The sequence below is a fragment of the Sander lucioperca genome, chromosome 11 (genome assembly GCF_008315115.2).
Source record: "Sander lucioperca isolate FBNREF2018 chromosome 11, SLUC_FBN_1.2, whole genome shotgun sequence".
In the NCBI taxonomy this organism is placed as follows: domain Eukaryota; kingdom Metazoa; phylum Chordata; class Actinopteri; order Perciformes; family Percidae; genus Sander; species Sander lucioperca.
The window spans coordinates 7,355,891-7,363,084 of record NC_050183.1 but is presented as its reverse complement, the minus strand read 5'-3'; the positions used below and the strand labels follow the sequence as shown (position 1 = coordinate 7,363,084).

Genomic DNA, 7,194 nt, shown 5'->3' with positions numbered 1-7,194 from the left:
TACGTTACTTAACTTCCGGTTACGCATGTGACGCAGAATGTGACATAGCTCCGTTTGTTCCGTAAAGTTAAAAATAACAGTTTTATTTTCACACGGGATACAAATCGCGGTCTCCTAGTGAAACCTGCATGCCTCCCCTTATTTTTATATATATATATATATATATATATATATATCCTCTATATTTTATTTGGTGCTCTTATACTTCATCACCTTACTTCCTGCTTTGCTCCCGTAACAATTATGGGAGGCCACTAGCGGGTGCCGTCATTATAAACGTTAATCGTAATTGCTGCTTAAACAAACAACCTATGGGAGCGTTTTTCTGGGGAGGACATCCAGTTGACATAGCAGCATTAGCTCTACCAACTCCTGGGGGAAATATCTGGCTCTTTAGCGGTTTAATGCTCTACTTACTACTTTATGCTCACCAGCTAGTTGCTAACTTTGTCTGTCTGTCGTTTGGTGCTGGGCAGGTAGCACACAGTGGGTTGTTGGAGGGTGGGCAAAAATGATGCTATGATAGCAGTGATTTGTTGACCAGAAAACCAAAACAATTAGCTGAAAGATGCTAAAATGTTCTATTGAGCTGAAGGAAAGTGCAGTTTTAGGTGATAATTATTTGTCATTACTATAATAAACCCCTTTCAAATTACACAGTCATTTGATCCACTGTCAATACAAAAATATTGAATATCGCAGCTTTAAGGAAATGTGACTGCATTATGGCATCATATTGCAAAAACTTGTGCTCGTTTGGATTCACACTCAACTTTGCACTATCTACAAAATGCTTACTGCCGATGCCGTATGTGTTGTAATCAAACATACACAAAAATAGACATGTACACAGACAATTCCTAATTTAGCAAATTTCCTTCAGGCTGTTAGTGGCTAAATAAAGCCTACAGGGGCAAATTGAGCCACCCAGAACTCCATCCAGCATCCATCCAGTCCTCCCACTCCCTGAAGCCCACAAATATGCTTCCTCCTGGGAAACTACTCCCACTCTGCCTAGGGGCTGGAGTACATATGGATGTGTTGAGACCATCTTGAAAATCAAGAGGGAGAATAACACAGTTAAAATCAGGGTTTGTAGATACAAAATTATGTATTTCTTGGGTGTTGGTGTGCACTTTAGTAAATGTTGAAAGATGAATAGAATCGTTTTAAGTTAAGTAATGACTTTTGGAGGACACACAGTCAGGAATTGCCATCCATGATGGCACCCAGTGTAAACTTTGAGCTGGGCAGCTGCCTGCATGTCGTTTATTTCCTCCAGTATCTGCCTCCAGCACACTCATGCGTACTAGCCAACAGGCTCCTTCTGTTCCTTTATCACGCACACTGATATTCACACATACAGTACTAAAGGAGTGCAAAGGGAGTAAATGAGCACACACACACACACACACGCACACACACACAGAAGATGAAAGGTACAGCGACTGAGGGAAAAATAAGAGAGAGACAGTGAAGATTGCAGCTTAACATCTTGGCTCCGCTGTAAAGCAGCACTCACTCTCTGGAGCCTTGCTGATAGCCATCTGTCTGGCAGGGGGAGAGACAGCTTCACCTTCCCAACACATCAGCACACTCACAAACACAGGGGCGACCACTCACACACAACTAGCCTACACTCACGGGTGATAAGCCGACAATGGGAAAAAGACATTTTGAGTGTGACTTTGCTGCTGTATAGTTTTCATTTATCCAACAGAAAGTTTAGATGATTCTTCTGCAAAATTAATCATGTGACCCCTTAAATTCAGCCTGCATACCCCCCAAGTCTCAACATAAAGTTATTTTTCTTCATTCATAAAACATTTGCTTTTTTAGATGTGCAGCATGTGCAACCATAGCAATGATTAATATCTTTTTAAAGTGAGCGTGGGACATTCATTGACAATAAATGAGCAATAACTTTGAAATCCTAAACAGAATCCAAAACACTTTGGATTTTGGCTATAAATCTGGAGCTTAGTCAATAGCTCCCTCTCAAGGTGATGGCTGAGCAAAAGAAAACCTTTGCTGTACCTGCATCCTCAGCCTCCTCCCCCTCCTCTCCCCATCCTGCCATCCTTTAGCCCCACTCTTAAAACATAAATTCCTTGAAATCCTCCCACTCCTTCGCCTCCCGTCCACAGCTGTCTCCCCGCTCCTCGGTGTCCTCTCCACCCCTCGATCCATCTCTGTCTTCCCGATCAATAATCAATCTGCAGGGGCCGAGGCCATGGGGCCCCACGCCATCTGTCTCCATCGGCAAACCTGAGAGAGATAGAAAGAGAGAGAGAGGAGAGGGAGGAGATAGAGTTCAATCTATCTCCATCCGTGGTCAGGTCCACTCTGCTGGTATAGATCATACTTTGGAGAGGTGTAATTGCTGGTCAGAGACTGGGGGTGGATGCTAGAGGGGGGAGAACGGGGGTGTCAATAATGTTTCTACGGTGCAATCCTCCCCTCTGCCCCACCTCCTCACTCTCCTGCCTGACCCAGTTTCCCTCTTTTTCTCCTCCTCATCTCTTCCTCTCTGTTTTCTCACTTCTCCTGTTATCTTCACTTTTCTCAATTCAATTTACAAAGATCCACAGACCAAAACAACATAATTTATCACTCTTCTTCTACTCTGTGTCCATGTGTCCATGTGTCCATGTATGTATGTGTGTGTGTGTGTGTGTGTGTGTGTGTGTGTGTGTGTGTGTGTGTGTGTGTGTGTGTGTGTGTGTGTGTGTGTGTGTGTGTGTGTGTATGTGTGTGCATGTGTGTGTTCCGCTCTAATCCTAGAGGACTAGCACCAACAACGCCTACCCTCAGCGTCTGTGCTGCACTTGACATCCGGTTGAGTGTTAACGTGTCAGAGGAGGATGTCGCTACTTTGATAATGATCTACCTAGTAACACCTGCCTTGGAAAAATAACTCTTGGCTCGATAAATTAATTGTCAAATACACTTGAGATTGTTGCACCGAGCTTGCCAAGACCCAAAGGAGATTTTTCCAACGCCCTAATTCGATCACACTATTACCTAAGCAAGTATAAGCCTGTGATAGCAGCTGAAAAAGAAGCCTATCCAGCAGTGTACTCATCATGCTTGTTTCAATCCACAGTAAAACAGTTTTTTTTATTTTCTTGGATCCCTGAGGGAATGATTAAAATAAATCCATACATTTTGTTTCATTTTTGCCAATTTGGCAGAAAACAAGTTTCCTCACATTTGTAACTTGGGGATATGTTTACTCAGTCAGAAGCATTTTTTCTCTGATAAATGTGATGATTCTCATGCATTAACAAGTCAACAGTCATACTAGCCGTTCTGTGAGGCTATACTTTGGCACAGCAATAAGCTAAATGATAACACCATCTTGGTTAATAATGTTAGCATGCTAATATCTGCTAATCAGCATCAAACACAAAGTACAGCTGAGACTAATGGGAATGTCATTAGTGTAACAGGTAATTGGTCATTAACCAAAGTATTAAACAAATAAATTATTATGGCGCTATATGGAAAGTGATGGGATCACCAAAGTGATTACAGGGGGACATGAATGTGTGAACCACATTTCATGCTAATCCATCAAACAGCTGTTGATACATTTCATTAAAAAAGACAAACTGGAGGAAAAGTCAGGGGATCACCAAAGTCCTTAGGATACATCCTCTGGGGACCATGAAAATCTACAAAATGTTGGGCCATCCATGTAGTACATGTTCAGATATATTACAGGATAATTGAAGGAACATCGACGGCATCACAAACATCAATATAATTAATCATCGTAGCCCCATGAATATCTGTACTAAATTTTATTCCATCCAACAGTTCTCAAGATATTTCACAAAAAGTCAAAACTGTCAACCACATGGTGGCAGTAGAGGAAAAGGCAAGGGATCACCAAAGTGAGTAGGATACATCCTGAATTTCTGTACAGAAATTGCATGGATGATGGTGATGGATCCAGTAGCTGCTAAGATATTTCAGTCTTTAGACTGAACTGTCCCTGGAGCCATGCTAGCATGGCTAAAAATTGTAACTTGTCACTCTACATGAATGCATCCTAAAGCATTACAGTTAGTGAATTACTAATTGACAAACATTGATAAATAGCAAACAATAAAAAATAAAAAAAAATTCTGTCTCTACTATTCAGTCTAGTTGAATTATTCTGAGTGTATTTCACATTTATATTTGCCTTGAACCATTATATTATTATCGCACCGTTGTGACGAAAAGAGAGCTGAGCCAGAAGGCAAAGCTCGCAATCTACCGGTCAGTTTTCGTTCCTACCCTCACCTATGGTCATGAAGGCTGGGTCATGACCGAAAGAACGAGATCCAGGGTACAAGCGGCCGAAATGGGTTTCCTCAGGAGGGTGGCTGGCGTCTCCCTTAGAGATAGGGTGAGAAGCTCAGTCATCCGTGAGGAGCTCGGAGTAGAGCCGCTGCTCCTTCACGTCGAAAGGAGCCAGTTGAGGTGGTTCGGGCAACTGGTAAGGATGCCCCCTGGGCGCCTCCCTAGGGAGGTGTTCCAGGCACGTCCAGCTGGGAGGAGGCCTCGGGGAAGACCCAGGACTAGGTGGAGAGATTATATCTCCAACCTGGCCTGGGAACGCCTCGGGATCCCCCAGTCGGAGCTGGTTAATGTGGCTCGGGAAAGGGAAGTTTGGGGTCCCCTGCTGGAGCTGCTACCCCCGCGACCCGTTACCGGATAAGCGGAAGAAGATGGATGGATGGATTGAACCATTATAAACCAATGTAAGTCCCCTGTGCAACCTTCAAGGTTCTGTCAGGTCCCATAGGTCTGACACTGAGTATAGGTGTTGCATAGGTAAGAGGTGATGCATGCTATCACATCTTGGTCCCCTCTGAGCTGTACAACACTAATTCTTTCACCTGGTGGAGAACAACCTCCCCCCATTCCTGCTCCACCAAGCTTTGCTAACAACGCTGTTAACCTATCCCATCTCCCATCTTCAATTAAAACACCAGCAAAAAAGGATGTGCTAATTTGAGATTCTTTGTCTCACCAGTGCAGTGTGTGTGAGCCTCACACTGCAGAAAGGACATTTACAGTCTGTTTTAATTTTTCTCCTGCATGCTATCATCAGCTTAAACTAACGCTGTTGCATGGTGGTGTGTGTGTGTGTGTGTGTGTGTGTGTGTGTGTGTGTGTGTGTGTGTGTGTATGTTTGAGAGACGGAAAAAACACGCACACACACACACACACACACGCACACACACACACACACACACACACACACAGTGCGTCTCACTATCTTTGTGAGGACCCGTCATTGACATAATGCATTCCCTAGCCCCTTACCCTAACCTTAACCATCACAACTAAATGCCTAACCTTAACCCTAACCCTCACCCTAACCATAACCTAATTCTAACCCTAATCCTAAAACCAAGTCTTAACCCTCAAACAGTCCTTTAAACTGGTGGGGTCCAGCATTTTGGCCCCACAAAGCTGTCCGGACCCCACAAGTATACTGTATTCCCGGTTTTTGGACCCCACAAATGTAGTTAAACAAGAACACACACACACACACACACCTCCTGTAAGTAGGAGTACCTGGTCTGTGAAGGATAACCCAAAGGGGAAACAAAGAGCCAATGAAACTTGTCACTGGTCACGTATCAGCTGAAGCCTGCTGCAACTGCACCTCTGCAATGCTCTCAAACCACAAACTTCTCTCCCCAATCACACCAATAAGGAAACTCTAAACCTCTCAAACTGAATCACAGAGAGAAATATACAGAAGATCCGAAGATGAGGATTAATTTTGCTTTTCTGTTTCAGGTTCTGCACTTGTCTTCCTAACTGCTCTCAAGATATCTAGTATTTGTTGTGACAAGACAACTGAATGACAATATATACTTAAAGGGATGGTTTGGAGTAATTTCACCCTAGGGTCCTTTGCACCATCACCTCGAGCCAAACACCCCCCCAGAAGCTTTTTTCCCTTGGTCTAACATTGGGCCAGTTAGCACTATCAGCCAAATGGCTTAGTGCAGGCGCTAATGGATCCAAAGGTGTATCTAGAAAATTACCCCACTAATAATTCCCAGAATGGTACCAAACTTCTACAGTAGTACAAATAGGTTCTGTACTCATAAAACAAGGTATTGGAAAGTTTGTAAGTACACCAGGAGTTTATTTAAATAACACTTGCCTGATGGCTTTGGTCTCTATGAGCAACCGGCGGTGAGATGGCAGTAAGACTTAGGGACCATCTACAAACTACAACACCGAAAAGAGAGACAACAAAAATATTTATTATATATAATTGAGGTAAGTTTGGAGACACTACCTTATTTAATCATTAAATTAATAAATATTTTTGTTGTATCTCTTTTCGGTGTTGTAGGTTGTAGATGGTCCCTAAGCACTCGTCTTACTGCCGTCTCACCGCCGGCTGCTCGTAGAGACCAAAGCCATCAGGCAAGTGTTATTTAAATAAACTCCTGGTGAACTTACAAACTTTCCAATGTGTTTTATGAGTACAGAACCTATTTGTACTACTGTAGAAGATTGGTACCATTCCGGGCATTATTAGTGGGGTAATTTACGAGATACACCTTTGGATCCATTAGCGCCTGCACTAAGTCATTCGGCTGATAGCGCTAACTCGCCCAATGTTAGACAAAGGGAAAAAAGCTTCTGGGGGGGTGTTTGGCTTGAGGTGATGGTGCAAAGGACCCTAGGGTGAAATTACTCCGAACCATCCCTTTAAAAAAATATTTAAATTGCCGCAAAATATCAGAATCACACAAAGCAGTTTGGGATACTTGTTATGGTTTACATTAACCTATTTGGTTCTTGTGTCGGTGTGGTTTGCTGGCAAATGAGCACCAGAAAGTGTGAATGTGTGTATTTTATCCCAAATGTCTGTTTATTATATGCTGTATGTATTAGTATTTCACAGCTTTTCTAGATCTGTCATAATATGACAAGCTCTACCTACCTTACGTTTCATGCACATTAAAAAAGGCTATACATTTGCAAATATTTGACCTGCATGTCTTTAAAAAAAAAAAAAGCACTGTTGCCATTCCTTCCCATTCCCTCTATATATATAATATACATACAGTGTACTATATGTGATATGCTAATAAATTCTGAACACACATTAAAATGATGCCGGCCTCTCCCAAAGCCCCTCTTCTCGCTGTTCCTCATCAATGCTTT

The 7,194-nt window shown here is 42.7% G+C and overlaps 1 long non-coding RNA gene across 1 annotated transcript in view; it reads right to left on the bottom strand.

Annotated features, from left to right (window-relative positions):
- Positions 1–646: 646 nt before the first annotated feature.
- The window catches only part of LOC118496336, a 16,595-nt gene continuing 10,047 nt past the window's right edge, over positions 647–7,194 (bottom strand). Inside the window, exon 3 of the long non-coding RNA XR_004898897.1 lies at positions 647–2,268. This is a non-coding gene — a long non-coding RNA (uncharacterized LOC118496336). The remainder of the gene's footprint in view (positions 2,269–7,194) is intronic.